This window comes from Benincasa hispida, chromosome 11 (genome assembly GCF_027475165.1).
Source record: "Benincasa hispida cultivar pf3 chromosome 11, pf3_genome.v1.1, whole genome shotgun sequence".
Classification (NCBI taxonomy): domain Eukaryota; kingdom Viridiplantae; phylum Streptophyta; class Magnoliopsida; order Cucurbitales; family Cucurbitaceae; genus Benincasa; species Benincasa hispida.
In genome coordinates, this window is record NC_143488.1 from 74,626,473 (window position 1) to 74,643,465 (window position 16,993).

Here is a 16,993-nt window from a genome sequence, read left to right on the forward strand (position 1 = left end):
TAACTATGGTAGCTGACAGAGATGTTGAGGATCCATTATCTTACAAGAAAGCAATGGAGAATGTTGACAAAGATAAGTGGATCAAAGCTATGGATATCGAAATGGAGTCTATGTACTTCAATTCTGTTTGGGATCTTGTAGATCAACCTGATGGTTAAAACCTATAGGTTGTAAATGGATCTACAAGAGAAAACAGGGTGCTGATGGGAAGATACAAACCTTTAAGGCTAGGCTTGTGGCAAAGGGTTATACCTAAGTTGAGGGAGTTAACTATGAGGAGACTTTCTCACCTATTTCCATGTTAAAGTCTATCTGGATTCCCCTGTCCTGACTTCATATTATGACTACGAGATCTAGCAAATAGACGTCAAGACTGCCTTTCTAAATTGCAATCTTGAGAAGACCATTTATATGGAGCAATCTAAGGGATTCATAAACCAAGATCAAGAGAAAAAGGTTTGTAGGCTTAATCTATCCATCTATGGATTGAAGCAAGCTTCTCGATCTTGGAATATAAGATTTGATCGATTTGATACTACGATCAAATCTTATTGCTTTGATTAGAATGTTGATGAGCCTTGTGTACACAAGAGGATCATGAACAGTTCAGTAGTTTTTCAAGTAAATGTAGACGATATCGTACTCATTGGGAATGATGTAGGACTACTGACTGAAGCTGAGAATTGGCAAGTGATAACTTGTAAAAATACAAGTTATTGTATCTCTTTTATTTAAAATAATAAGTCAAAAGCATGCAATTTAGATAACTTTTACCAATAAATCTATACAAAAAGCAAAGCACACGATCACATACTTCTAACGCATAACATATTTAAATTCCAGACTAATTTCTTTACTTCTGTGCAGTATACCCTTCAGCAATATGATGATCACGTGATCGCATGCCCTTTAATGCATTTAAAGCAAGAAGTGGCCTGAAAAGAAAATAAAGACAATTTTATAAGCTGCAAGCGTTGAGGCATGACATGACATGGGTGGTGGGTGTCACATCACAAGTTGCGTTGGTGTCCAACAGGAAAACTTTTTTTAAGCTTTAATGAACCACTGACATGTTGCAGTCAGCACGACAGGATATCGAATTTAATACACCCTATCAACACAATCATGAGCTTAAGAAAAGAAGTGTTCGCGAATGCCTATAAATACCCATGCAAATGCCATGCATAAGAAGTTAAAAAAAAATACATTGGGACATATATCGGGGGATACATTATGGGAGACTAGAAGAACACCCTGAGAAGGGAAAGAAGAAGATAATACTGTTTGATTATCCAAGGAAGCAACTATAAAACAAGTCGGAGGAAGCAAGACATTGTATACCATGGCTTGACTCTCTGACCCTTTCTCTTTGTTTGTGTATTTGTATTTATTTCTTGTATTGAGAAATTCAAAATTGTAGTATGAATACATATTTATTATATATCTTGTCTATCTTTTTCACCAATATCATGCATAGCTAAATCGCTTCATGGGTTGAGAAGATTGTAGCTAACACGTTTAAATAACTAGAGGAATCATGCGATCAACTTGTTTTATGCATGCTTATATTTGTTGCTTGAATTAATTGAGAAACTGTTCTAAGTAAAACTAATCTAAGTTTGAAAGAATTTAGATTAAGACCTCATAAAACGAGAGAAAATGTTCCTTAGAAATAAGTACATTCTCTGCATATTACACTTATCGCATGCATCTTAGAGATAAGATAATGTGGCAAAGAACACTGAGAAGTGTTGGTCGTAACATTGAGTGTATAGCTTAATCGCATATTTCATCTAGTTGTTTAGAAAATGTTAGTAAAAATTCTTCTCAACCCTCCTATCGCATAACTATTATCCAACTCGCACTGCTTCATTTTAAACACATTCCCTATTGCCTATTTGGGTTTAATTTTGCTTATCCAATCATTCTGATCACTTTAAACTCGCGCTAAGATCATATTTTTAGTTTCATCCGTACTTACAAGCAATCCCTGTGTTCGACCCTAGACTTACCAAGAACTTTGGTCAAATTTGCATTTGGGTTTGACTAAAGAAAACTGAGTGTTAAATCTCGTAAGCATTGTTATTTCATTGAATATACAGAACGCATCAGTTAGTGACCCAATTTCAAATGAAAGATTTGGGAAATTCGCAGTTCGTTTTGGGCATTCAGATCTTTAGAGATCGAAAGAACAAAACGTTAGCTCTGTCTCAGGCATCGTACATTGACAAAATGTTTGTCAAATTTTTTATGTAGAACTCCAAGAGATGTTTACTACCTTTCAGGCATGGAGTTATATTGTTTAAGGAACGATGTCCTAAGACACCTCAAGAAGTTGAGGAAATAAGGGATTCCCTATGCATTGGCTGTTGGCAGCCTGATAAATGCAATGTTATGTACTAGACCTGACATCTGCTATGATGTAGGAATAGTCAATAGATATCAATCTAATCCAGGATTTGATCACTAGACCACCGTTAAGAACATTCTCAAGTATTTAAGAAGAACGAGGGACTACTGTTGGGATTGGTGTCCTAAATCTTTTGTATTCTCGTAGTTTGTAAACATTGTATAAACAAGTTGTTATTAATAAAATAATATTTATTTTATAAGCATACACTCAATCTAATAAACTAAAGATCCTAGGTTATTTTATGTAATTTAAATAAGTATGTAGAGACATACAGGTGGATCTTGTTTAAATAATAACCTAAACGGTTCATAAGGCTGGATACCTTATCCTAGTGACACTACGAATACGACCCGTTTTGTAGGTGTTACAAGTGTTTTAAATTGCTATAAATGATCTGATCCTGATCATTCATATGGAGATATGTGAGCGAGGGTATCCTATACAAAGAGTTTGCATAAGACCGAACCATGTTAGTCTCATTATATAACGCTGTTAATAATAGAGACTTACATTCCACTAGGATGACCATAGGTGACATGACCTGAATCCTGAGTGAGTTGTGAACTCCTGCTCATGAAGGCAGTCCTTTGATTTGTATGGGTGAGAGTGGCCATATTGCCAACTCAATAAGCCTACCATTTTGGGGATTCGTTTTACTGGGGAGCTGGGAACACAGCTACATAAGACGAAATTCACTCCTTCCTTGAAGACAGGATAAGTAGATAAATTGCTCTATTAAGGGCTCTATAGGGACAAAACGGTAATTTGGCCTTGCTACACTTACGAGCAATTTGTGAAGGGTCATCACACTATTGATTGGTTATATCCAATGGACAAGAAATATATTTGTAGTGCAAAGAGTGCAGCTCTTGATCTTTAATGGAATGACTGACAGTTAATAGAAGTTGGGTAATTTAATTAAAGAGTTTAATTAATTATCCAAGTACCGTTGGAGCTTCAATCTACAGGTCCATAAGGTCCCCTCTATTGCTCAACGGGTGAATGAGATTCATATAAGTGAATTTAGTATAAATATGATTTATATTAAATGTCATGTATTATTGAGAGAAAATAAAACTATAGGTTATGTGCTATATTTCATAAAACATATAGTGTATATATATATACATATATATAATAAAGTGGTTATATATATATATATATAATTAAAATTATTTTAATTAAAGGGAGGGAGTTACAACTCCCTCCTAATCTCTCAACCATGTACGTAAAGTGGGAAGAATGAATGGCTCACCTTCTTCTTCCTCCTTGAAAAGAGACTAGTTCTTTAAAAGAAAAAATCCCCCTCCTCCCTCTCATCCACTTTTTCCCTCTACCAAAAAGTAGCAGAGCCCACAACTCCTACCAATTCTCAACCCTAGAGAATACAGGAGGTTCTATTGGTGGTGGTGTCCTAATTGAAAGATCGGTTCGATTCGTGATCCGTTTGAGGGAGTTCGTGAAGAATTTTTTCTTCAAAGGTATTTTCTTTTCTCCCTTTTCTTTTGAAAAAACATGCTGTAAGTTTAGATTATAATGCATAATCTATTTACTTTTAATTATGTAATTTCATAAATTCTATGAAAAACGAAATTGGGATCAATCCCCGCATTCTACTGTGAAAATCTTCAATGGTTTTCCCTTCAACTACATGCTCGTGTACGGTTCTAAGGATTTGATTCTTATAGGATACACGAACTCTGATTTCCAGACTGATAAGGATTCTAGGAAATCCACATCAGGATCAATGTTTACTCTTAACAAGGGAGCAATAGTCTGGAGGAGCATCAAGTAAGGGTGTAGTGCTAACTCCACCATGGAGGTTGAGTACGTAGCAGCTTGTGAAGCTGCTAAGGAAGCTGTGTGGCTCAAGAAATTCCTGACTGATCTGGAAGTGGTTCCAGACATGTCCAAGCCCATTTTGATAATAGTGATATTGTGGCTAATTTTCGAGAGCCCCAGAGTCACAAACACGGGAAGCACATAGAGCAGAAATATCGTCTCATCCGAGATATTGTGCATCGAGAAGACGTGATCATCACGCAGATAGCTTTAGAGCATAACATTGTTGATTCATTTATAAAGACCCTAACAGCTAAGGTTTTTTAGGGTCACCTACAGGGTGTGGGTCTTGGAATATGCCACATTTAGTCTAGAACAAGTGGGAGATTTTGTACTGGGTGCATTTTATGCCTTAGTTTATTGATTTGTGTACTTGTATATTAGTATGACTTGCATATTGTACACCCCACTAGCTTTAGGACAAGTGAAAAATTGTTGGGGTTGATGCCCTAAATCTCGTAGGGTTCTATAATTTGTAATGGTATTGTACAAACATTTTGATAATTTAATAAAATATGAGATGTTTTATTTGATATTTAGTAGCATTAAACTCACAAACCAATAAACTAACATCCAAGGTTATCTTCTGTAGCTTAAACATGTATGTAGAGACATACAGGTGGATCATGTTTAAGTGATAACCTAAATGGTCTATAGTAGATGGATAAGGCTAGATGCCTTATCCTGGTGACACTACGAGAACGACCCGCTTTGTAGATGTTACAATTGTTTTAAAGTGCTACAAATGATCTGATCCTGATCATTCATGTGGAGACATGTGAGTGGGTGTACTCTATACAAAGGAGTTTGTATAAGATCGTACCACGAAATGACTAGTCTCATTATATAACACCATTCATAATAGAGACTTACATTTCATCAGGATGACCATAGGTGAAATGATCTAAACCTTGAGTGAGTTCTGAACTTATGCCTATGGGGACAGTCCTTTGATTTGTATGGGTGAGAGTGGCCAGATCGCCGACTCAACAAGCTTATCATTTTGGAGATTCATCTGATTGAGGAGCTTGGAACACAACTACACAAGACAAAATTCACTCCTTCCCCGAGGTCGGGATAAGTAAATAAATTGCTCCCTTAAGGTTTGATTCCAAGGCTTGAACAATGTGGCTCCACAACCTCTCCTGGCCCGAGAGAGGTTTAGTCATAGTTGACCTATGATTTATTGTTCATTAAAGGGATCAGTGGTACTTAAGGAGTTAGATGTAACTCTAAGGGCAAAATGGTAATTTTGGCCTAACTGTACTTATGAGTAATTTGTGAAAAGTCATTGCACAGTTGACTGGTTATATCCAATGGACATAGAAATGCAATTTATTTTTTAGCATGTTGTAATTTGTCATTAAATACATCTTATTATATGCTTTTCTGTAAAATTTTTGAACCTGTAAAATTTGGGATTAGGGTCCAATCCCCGTTTCTGCTCAAGGACCTTCACCAGTTCTTTCAGACCAAATATCCATCAAACAAAAAAAAATAACAAATGCCTCCAAGATGAACATCATAAAACGTTCAACACATGCTTAAGAGAAATGGTATCTATATATATGTCACAATAACAATTCATTTTTACAATAATAATTCATTTTTCCTTCTAAGCTTAATCCAATGAAAACTATATTGCATATATACACATATTAATCTTTTCCGGTTGCTTTGAAGTAAGTACTTATGAAGGTTCCATAATTAGTGGAGTTCAATATCAAACAAAAAGTCAAGAAGAAAGGCATGCTATTCAGAATAGTGGAGTTATGTTTATGGCTAAACAATGCAAATCTCTAGTGTTAAAGATAAGAATTCAGTAATTGATTATATGTCATTTTATGGGATAATAAATGAGATTTGAGAGCTTAATTATCATATGTTTTCAATTTCAGTGTTTTTGTGTGACTGGATCGAAAGCAAAAATGGTGTAAATGTTGATGATTTTGGATTTACCTTGGTTAATCTTAGTCACAAGTGTGATACTTTTATTATGGCAAGTCAAGCTAAACAGATTTTTTATGTAGAAGATCCTGTTGATTCTAAATGGTTAGTAGTACTTACAATTCCTTCAAAAGAATATAAGGATTACGAGGATGATGATGAATTAGGTGATACAATACTACTCTCTATTGGACTTTCAAAATCCATGCCTCCCATTGATTTATTTGATGATGTTAATGATGATGAGATGTCATATCTTCGTACTGATTGTAACGAAACATAGATTATGAATAATAATACAAATGAAGGTATTTAACTATTAATTTTTATTTTTCATATTTTTCATGTATTGTTATATGAATATACTTTTTTTTCTCATTTGTTTTGCTTTTAATTAATTAGATCACCATGATGCAACCAAATGATAACAATGATGAAGTTCCATTGTCAATCAGATGATGTACCTCCACCAAGAAACACAAGAGGATCAATTGTTATACGTGAGTTATTTGCTATTCATTCAACTGGTGAGCAATGCTAAGGTTAATGCTAAAGGTCAGTCTATTGGAAGAAATGTTATAAAAATGCAAAGTTTTCTAAGAATTTGTGTTCGCATTCACGTCCCTATTACATTTTAAAATTGGCATTGCATTTCACTTGAGTTGAAGAAAAAAATCATGTGCTGGCTCAGGTAATGTAATTTAAAATTACAATAAATAAAAAATTGTTATTTATTAAATGTAACACGTGTGTAATGATGTTGTATATGTTATATTTGCATGCAACTTTTGTTTTGAATGGTATGACGAGGAAAAAAAAATTGTTTTCAGCAAATGAAAAATGGTGTCCATTTAAATCTTCATAATCACGAGATTACATCTATCCATATATTGATGATTTGGAGCATATTAAACATCCACCTAAACTTTATCCGTTCATCAATAAAAAAGATTGGGATATTTTTGTTCGTACCAGATTAAGTGAAGAGTTTCAGGTATGATTTTCTTTTTCATCTTTTAAATCATGGATGCGACTAAAATTAAATTATATCTTTATTAATAAATTATATGTGAATTTATAGACTATTTAAGAAGAACAAAGTAAATGAAGCTTGAAATACAAATATGACCACCGAATGTCGTGGAAAGGATATGCAAACATGACAGAAGAATTGGTAAGTAAAGAATATAATATAGTTTGTTCTTTAATATGTCGTTATTGAAAGCTAACGTTATATGTATATTTTTTTGTAGAAAGAAAAAGGGATAGATACGAAAAGTATGGATAAATCGGATTTATGGATTTTTGCTCGAAAGGACAAGAATGGAAATTTTTTAAATGAGGAAACTTCAAGTATGACAACTAAAATAGTAATTATTGATATTTATGTGCATTCAAATGACCTAATTAGATGAAATTAATTATATTATGTTTTCTAGGAAGCACTTTCCCATACAGCTTCGAAAAAAGAAATAGTCTCATCACCAAATGACATTTTAAGTAAAGTTTTAGGGACAGATGAACATAGTGGCGTATGAGAGGTGTAGGAGAATATATTTTACCTAGTTCATATTTTCAAATTCCTAACAATAATGTAAGTTTGAATGCACACCCACGTGTGCTTGCTGAGAAGGTTCATCTAACATAAATTAGCTCTTAAAGAAAGATTGAGAATAATGACCAAAGAACTTAAGAAGCACGAGGATAAAGAAAAGTCCAGAGCACAAACTTCCAATTTTGAGACAAATATTTCCTCAACAAGCAATTCAAAATGAAACAACTCTGAGAAAAAAACATTTCATAAAGGTATGCTTATGAATTATTATATTAATTTATTGTGTGTATAAATCTAATAATTATATTTTATGTTGTAGAGAAAACCATGTGAACTAGCTTTAAATAGTGATATGAAGATAGTAGCATATGGTTATGTGTACGAAACAAATGATCCAAATGAAAAACTCCATGGTATCACAACTAGAGGAGATATTGTGAAAGTGGATATCGACTTGGCGACAACAAAAAAAAGATAGTACGTGTAGAAGATGCAATTGGGTATCAAGTTGCATGGCCTCGTGAATTTGTTATCTACACAAATGATGTTAAGGTATTCTTGAAACTAATTATAATAATATACAAAATTGTGTTAAGTACACATATTTGAAAAGAAAATTTTTAACTCTTTTTTTTTTTTTTTTTGTCATAGTTGTCTCCTCTGAAAGAGAGAAATATTTCATCTATCAATCATTTATCGACGTTGCCTGAATTGCTAAGACAATTATTTCAGTATGCAAAATCAATTATTCCCGGTGGTTCAATAAGTGTTCGATTATCCAAAAACGTGCTTGGAGGAGAGTTAAATTTGATATTTTTCATTTACGAAAAATAGTTGAAATTGCAGTGAATGTTATCTTAGTTTACATGGGGTAAGTTTAGAATTTTCATTCAATGTGAATTTATTTTTATACACGTATGGTTAAAAGGTTTAACCATTTGTTCTAACATGAATACATGTTTTACAGACACTTGTATATTGTATTTAGTTCAAATTAATGCAGTGGACAAATATTTCTTTGTAGACTCGAGTCTACTTGATAATGGAATTGGATCTTTAGAAAATCATGCTCGTGTGTTGGCATCAAGACTACTTCAAGTAAAACCTAATCAATGGGTCCTTTCCAATAAATGTTAGGTACATATATATACTAATTACTGTATGTATTTTTTTTATTGCATTTATATTTTATAATGTATAGTAACATTTAGTATATATCAAACATTTCCTTTATCATTGGATACTTATTGTATTAGATATATGTGGAGATGTTGCATATTCATTAGATTCAATGTCAAATGTTACTTGTGATGAGGCTAAAAGTCATGTCAACATATAAGTAGTTTAATTTTTTTGTTATACAGATCATTCTATTTGTGTGTATACATAAAATATATATAATAGATTCATAAAATGTGCATCTGTTTGATTTTTAAAATAGGACTATAATGATATATAGATCCAAATCAAGATTGAAGACGAAAAGAGGAATTATTTGGAATCCCCTATTAAAGTAAGTCATTTTTCTATCACATTAAGGTATCTCAGAAATTTATGTTTATAATTATTTCAATTCTTATTATTTATACATATATAGCCCTCATCATTCTGGATCGGTAGATTGTGGATATTATGTCATGAAATTTATGAGAGAGATTGTGATGGATCAACAGGCTCATTCTCGTAAGGACTTGGTATGTTGTGAATTATGAGTGAACTATATAAATGAATTATCTTATTATGCACATATATGAGTCTGCATAATCTTTGTTTGTTTGTTTGTTTTTGTTATAGTTTACCAAAAAAAAAAGGCATATGCTCAAGTTGAGATCGATGAGGTTCGTGATGAATGGGTGAGATTTCTACAACAATATATTATTGTACAAACTGATATGTAGTAGTTTTATTTATTTCAATTGTCACAATTTCGTATTTGAATGCTAGTGTTTGTATACATGAACTTAGTGTGCATAAAAATTTGATGTTGCATTTGTTTATATCAATCAAATATTTATATTAATTAAAATTTGAAATAATAAATAATTAATCTATTGATGGACCATGGTCCATTATTGCACTACGGTGGACCACATATGTCGTCTATCACTATATACTACAACTAATGTTAATCGTTGTCTATTCAAATAAACTATGGTTAATCGTTGTCTATTCAAATATACAACTTCTAATTTTTTGCTGTGATTTATAGTAAAATACAATGAATAATGTAAGTCGTGGTCTATAAAGACATAAATCGTGGTTGACATGACCGTGGTCTATATATTTATAGACTATGACTAACATTACCCGTTGTCTATAACAATATAGACCACGGTTGATGTTAGTTGTTGTCTATGATAATATAGACCATGACTAACGTTAGTCATGGTATATAAAATATAGACCACGGTTGATGTTAGTTGTGCTCTATAAATATAAACAGCGACTGACATTAGTCATGGTCTATAAATATAGTCAACAGTTGACATTAATCGTGGCCTATAAATATAGACACGATTGACATTAACTATAGTCTATAGTATAGACTACACTAAAATAGACCATGGTTGCACAACGGTAGTCTATTCAAATTAACTATGGCTAAATGACCAAGGTATATATCAAAATTTGTAGTAGATAGAGAATTTGTATAAGACCGGACCATGAAATGATTAATATCTCTTTATAACACCATTGACTAAAGAGATTAACATTTCATAGGATAATCATGTAACTCGATCTCAATCTTTAGTGAGTTATGGACTCCTGTCTATGAGGATAGTCCTTCGATTTCTATGGGTGAGAGAGGCCCGCGTCACCGACTCAATAAGCCTACCATCTTGGAGACTTGTTCAAGTAGGGAGCTGGGAATATAGCTACACAAGATGGAATTCGCTCATTCCCGTCTTTACGCTAAGTAGAGGAATTACTTCCTTAAGTGTTGATTCCAAGTCTTGAATAATGAGGCTTCAACTTTCACTGACCCGAGAGGAGTTTATAGTTAGACTAGAAACTGATTGTTCATTATTGGGATCAATGGAACTTAAGGAATAAGAGGTAATTACAGGGGTAAAACCACAATTTTGACCCAACTGTAATTATGAACAATTCATGAAGGGTCAACTTACTAATAACAGTTATATCTATGGACACGTAGATATATTTACAATGCGAAGAGTGCAGTTGTGGGTCTTTAGTGAAGTGACCTACAATTAATGAATGTTGGTTAATTTAATTAAAGAGTTTAATTAATTAATCTCGTATCATTGGAGCTTCTAATTTGTAGGTTCATTAGGTCCACTGCTAGCTCATTAAGGGTAAAACAAGAATCAATTAGTTTGAAAAAAATTGAATTATTCAAATTAAATAAGGGAAACTGCATTAATTGTATTAGATACAATAATATAATGTATGTAGATACATTATAATATGAAGTTTATTTTGAATTAAATTCAAAAATTAAACTTCATACTATAAAAGTATTAATATTTGAATAAGATTCAAATATTAAATTAATAAGAATAAGATTCATATTATAATTGAATTAATATAATGTATATAGATTCATGATATTATAAAGTTAATTTTGAATGAGATTCAAAATTAAACTATATAAGATGAGAGAATAATGTATTTGAATAAGATTCAAATATTAAATAATATGAATGGAATTCATATTAAAATTATAGGTTACAATTTAATATGAATGAGATTCATATTTAAACTATAGGTTATGAGAGGAAAATGTATTTGAATATGATTTAAATGTAATATTAATGAAATATATGATATTTAATTTATTTACACTAACTAATTAGATTAATTAATATTTATTTATTTATTTATTTAAATTAAATAAAAATTAATTTAATTTAACTTTGTTAAATTTTAACTCCTCATGGTTAAAAGGGAGTTAAAGGTTGGTTAAGGGAAGTTATTCTATAAAAAATAACTTTTCCCTCTAATTGAGAAAAAGAATAATGTATTCTGTATGTGGTGGGGATGGATATTCTCCCTGAGACAATCTCAATTCTCTGATCAAGAGAAAAAAGAAAAATTCTTTCTCAATTCTCAATACTCACAAAAGAGAAAAGTGTTTTTCTCTGTTTTTGCTCTTCCTTTAAATGTTTCAAAAAGGGGTTCCCACATAACCCAATCCTTTCCGGAGAATAGTAAGAAAGTCCATTTGATAATGTTTAGTTCAAGATCAAAGAAGAAATTATTGGGACTATGGTCATAGTATATATTAGGAGAAGTTTGAAGATCCGTCTTCAAAGATAACTATCTTCTCCTTGGAATTATAATGTAAAATGCATGCTGTAAGTTGTTTATTCTTGTTCTCTATTTTTCTAGTTTTTCATATAGAATTACAATTGCACAAGTGTTCATGGGCTTCCGCTTTGGGATTCAATCCCTTCATAAGCAATTACAACGTAATACTTTTTTGTAATATATCGACTACTACAACGACTCATGTAAAGCCTAACTCACAAGTCACCTAGACATCCCCTAGGTGTGAGACTCCCTCTCGATTGTACTAGGCTCCTCCTAGGTGTGATAATATTAGTGTTGAACATTTCAGCTTCCAACAGTATGTGAGACTTCTCTCCACTTGATTATCTACAATGTAACTCAGTAAACTCCTTTCACTAACAAATCTTAGGTCCTCCCTAAAATGAAGAAATCCTTCTCGAGAATGAAGTCTTTAAAGGAATTGAATTCCTTGCAAGGTTTGACAATCAATTTCGAAAACTCCAAAATAGAGAGAAACTATAGGATAAACGTTTACTTTCTAAAGCATGTTTTTAGTAGAGAGAAAAAAGAAAAGAAGAACTCACCATTGTAGATCTTTTTTCCTCACGAATTTCCTATCCACTACTCATGAACTCTTCTCTGCACAAACATAGGAACTTCTTCCCAAACTCACCAATGCCGAAACAAAAACTTCTTGACACCACCACGTGGAGTTCTCACTATTCTCAAGCAAGGAATGAGATGGTGGGTTCTCTTTCTTGTTTTGGAAGAGGGAAAGGGAATTTCGCAGAGAGTTTGAGAGAGTTATTTTTTTTTTCTATGTTTTCAACATATACTCACACTTTTTTTTTGTTTCTAAGAGAATACAGATAAGGAAGATGAGGGAGGAGAGTTATAATAACTCCCTCCCACGTGACATAACGAAGGATTGAATCTCAGACGGAAGCAATTTGTCACTTTTGTTTTGATTGGGAGAATGAAAGTACATAATGAAAAATAAATTTTAGGCTAAGCATAGATTCGACAACATAAATTGGCTTGAGAGAAATTACTTGGAAGAACATCAATTTCTTCAAAATTTCCCTTGACATGAATAAATCAACACAGCACTTTCAGGACACCTCCAATTGATCTTCCTCGCTATTCTCTTGACAAAGATCAATTTGTGGGAACCTTTTGAAAGAAGAGAAAAAAGGGAATTATTTTTCATGGAGATTAATTTCACAGAGAACTTCTTCTCTGTGAAGAATGAGAGCTAGAACCATTGATTGCGAGAGATGGGAGGGTAAATCTCAAAGATTAATTCGAAAATAACCACCCCTTCAAGAATATGTGTAGTGGGAAAAATAACCACCCATTTCACTTTTTTTAATTAAATTAAACAATATATTAATTAATCAAACAATTAATTAATTTATTAAATTAAATATCTAATATTTAATTAAATATATTTGAATCTTATTGAAAATATTTATCTCTCTCATAACCTTTTTAATATGAATCTCATTCATATTAAATTTTAATTTATGGTTTTAGTATGAATATAATTCATATTATTTTAATCTAATAGTTTTAATATGAATCTGATATTTGAATCATATTCAAATATATCAAATCTCTTTTTTTTTTTTATTATAAAGTTTAATTTTGAATCTTATTCATAATTAACTTTATATTATAATGCATCTATATACATTTTGTTAATCATATCATATACAATTAATATTATTTCCTTATTTAATTTGAATAATTTAAATTCTTTCAAAACTGTTAGTCCTTGTTTATTCATTTTGAGCTAGCTGGGGGACCTAATGGACCTACAAATTATAAGCTCCAATTATTCAACATTAATTAATTAAACTATTTAATTATGTTAATGAACATTCATTAACTATGAATCACTTTACTAAAGACCCATAGTTGCACTCTTCACACTATAAAATATTTCTACGTCCGTGGATTTAATCGTTAAAGGTAAGTCGATCCTTCACAAGCAGTTCGTAATTACAACTGGGTCAAATTACTGGTTTACCCTTGTAATTACCTCTTACTCTTTAAGTACCACCAATCCCTCTAATGAATAATTTGTTCATGGTCGTCCTACCATAAATCCAGTCCCTCTCGGGCCATAAGCGGCTAGACACCTTTTGTTCAAGACCCGGAATCAGCACTTAAGAGAACTACTCCTCTACTTACCCTAAAGGCGGGAATAAGCGAATTTCATCTTGTGAAGCTATGTTTCCAGTTCCCTAATTGGTATCATTCCCAAAATGGTAAGCATATTAAGTTAGCAACTAAGGTCACTCCTACCCATACAAATCAAAGAACGACACTTATGAGTAGGAGTTCATAACTCACTCAGGATTAAGATTGAGTTACATTGTAAACCCCGAACCCTGTTTTCCCTACTTAAGTATATTGATTAGTAAGTTAAGTATGATTGACTCATGTTGATACTATGATAGTAGGGAAAAGGGCTTAAGAATGACAAAAGAAGAAGAAATAGCTCTAAGTGTTGGAAGCATAAGGCTCCCGAGTAAAGAAGATGTTTGTGCGCCTAGTCAAAAGAAGGAATGAACCTAAGTGTTGAACTTTTTCTTGAAGGCTTGATGATTAAGGATGTGTGTGGCAGCCATATGTGTTGGTTAAGGATAGGTTGGCCACAAAACTTGCATTGAGGCAAGGACTATACGCTGGCGAGGTTTTGTGTTAAGACTAGAAGGCATGGATGTGCTGGTATTGGGCAAGGTTGCCTTAGGCGCTAGGCAGCATGTGCATGCAGTGGCCGAGAAAAGGCTTGCGTGCAAGTAAGGCCATGTGATGGCCGCAAGACTAGGCGATGGCATGGGGATGCACTAGAGCACGCATTGGCTGAGTATGGTGCATGCGATCAGGAGAGCGTTGCAATGATGAATGTTTGAAGAATGAGCCATGTGTTGGTGATTAATAGAAGCCCTCAGTTTAACCACCAATCTAAGTGGGCCAGCTGTTGAGGTTAGGGAAGTTAAACCCCTTTATTGGGCTAGCTGGCACCTAAAGTTGGAGTTGAAGCATACAACTTCTATTATTAAAGGGAGTTTCATTTCAGACTTTCGGTTTAGCCATTCTATTCGTGCAAAGGAAGAATTTTCAGAGCTCAATTGAAAGTTGATGAATGTTGTTGATGCTCTTGGACTACTGGAAGAAAACTTCTAAGAGATCGAGTTGATATCTGAAGATTTCCTCAAGAAGGTCAAGTTCACGGGTAACGGGGCACAAAGTGTGAAGATTGAAGGTTTCTGGTCTGATCAAGAGGAATTTGATGCTCATATTTTAAGGTAAGCAAGTTAAAACATTTACAAAAAAGTTTGTAGAAGGAAATTTTCCAAATAAGCTTGAAAAAAGAGTTATTCGAGCTCAAAGTTGAATATGAAAATTTTGGTTGATTAACCAGGTAGCTGCTTCAGTTGAGTAAGCAAGCAGCTTGACCAGTCAAGCGGAAGCACTGGTGGACGCGCGCGCGAAGGTAAGAGTAGGTGCCAGGTGTGCATACAAGGTTTGCGCTGAGGGATGCAAGGCGTGGGGTGCGCAATAGTGCGAGCGCAGACGCATTTAGGTGGTATGTGTCGGCGTATGAGTGAGGCATGCAGTACATAAGTATTATAGGTGTGCCAACGCAAAGGAAGGGATGCTTGTGACCGCACAGGCCTAGCAACATAACTTAAGATATTTTTCTAAGTGTTAAACGCATAAGTTGGATATGCGTTGAGAAAGGGGTTTTGATGCTCTAAGTTAAATGTTAAGCTTGATTAAGTTAGTCTCACAAGGGGGCTAATAGCATTAACTAAAGGTGTTTATCATTTCCACAGGGTTAACGCCAATAGGGGAAGCTTATCAACCCTAGGAAAGACGTCCAAGACAGTGAGTGACAAGCTAAAAATCTACAAACTTTTAGTAAGCGCATGTTGATTTAAAAAGATTAGTTTCATACTTGTCTTCATTTCTAAGTATGATTAAAATAGTTTCCAAATAAACTAGCTTTCAAAGAGTTTTCAATGTATGCTTAGTTTAAAGGTGTTTATGAAAGCATGATTTAAATATTCCTATTCTTAATGTTCATGAGGCATGCGCAAATAGTTTTCATGCTATATAATGAATATGATTTCAGCATATGATTTAAGAAACTTATGCTTTAAGGTATGCTTATTTCAAAGAATGAGTTTTATGATGATTATGATGAACCCAATACTGAAGGACTTGAGAAGGTATCTAGGCCCTATTACCTAAGATATGACGGTACTTATTTATTACCACGTACACATAGGTAGTATTGACATTGGTTGTGTTGAGACTACTCCGCACCAACTAAGGTTTGACATTGAGGGATTAAGCAAAAGGGTTCTCTCTCAACTAAAGATTATGTCAATTAATGTTTTCCAGCAAGTTCCATGTATAAAAGTTTTAAAGTATAAGTTTACTTGGTAGTTTTCAGTACATATGTTTACTATGGTCAGTCATTGAGCTAGTAGCTCATTCTTTCAGATGTTGTTTTCCCCAGGTAGTGGTCATCTCCCCAGAGGTTAGTTGCCCTACTGCTCTATCACTCAAGTACTCAAGTTAACTTAAAGACAGGAGTGAAGTTTAAGTGTTTATCTTAGATATGTCTTTACTTATGTTATGTTCATGTTTAGGGACTTGCAAAGTGTAAGCCCTCTCTTCTTCTACTCTTTCTTGGAATATTAGGAAGCACATAGTTGAGATTAAACCCGGGGACTTGAGATAAAGTTTGATGTGGATCTCTTGTTAAGATTTATAATTAAAAATAAAAAGATTTGGATTGACGTTTGTTTCATTTAGGAAGATGAAATAAGGATTGGAGAAATAATTTGAGGTAACGAACCTATTTAAGCAGGTAAAATTAATTCAATGATGAATTTGGCATGCTCGGGACAGGTCAAAGTCAATTATAAAAGTCAACAGTCAAATGGTCAAAGTCAAAGTAA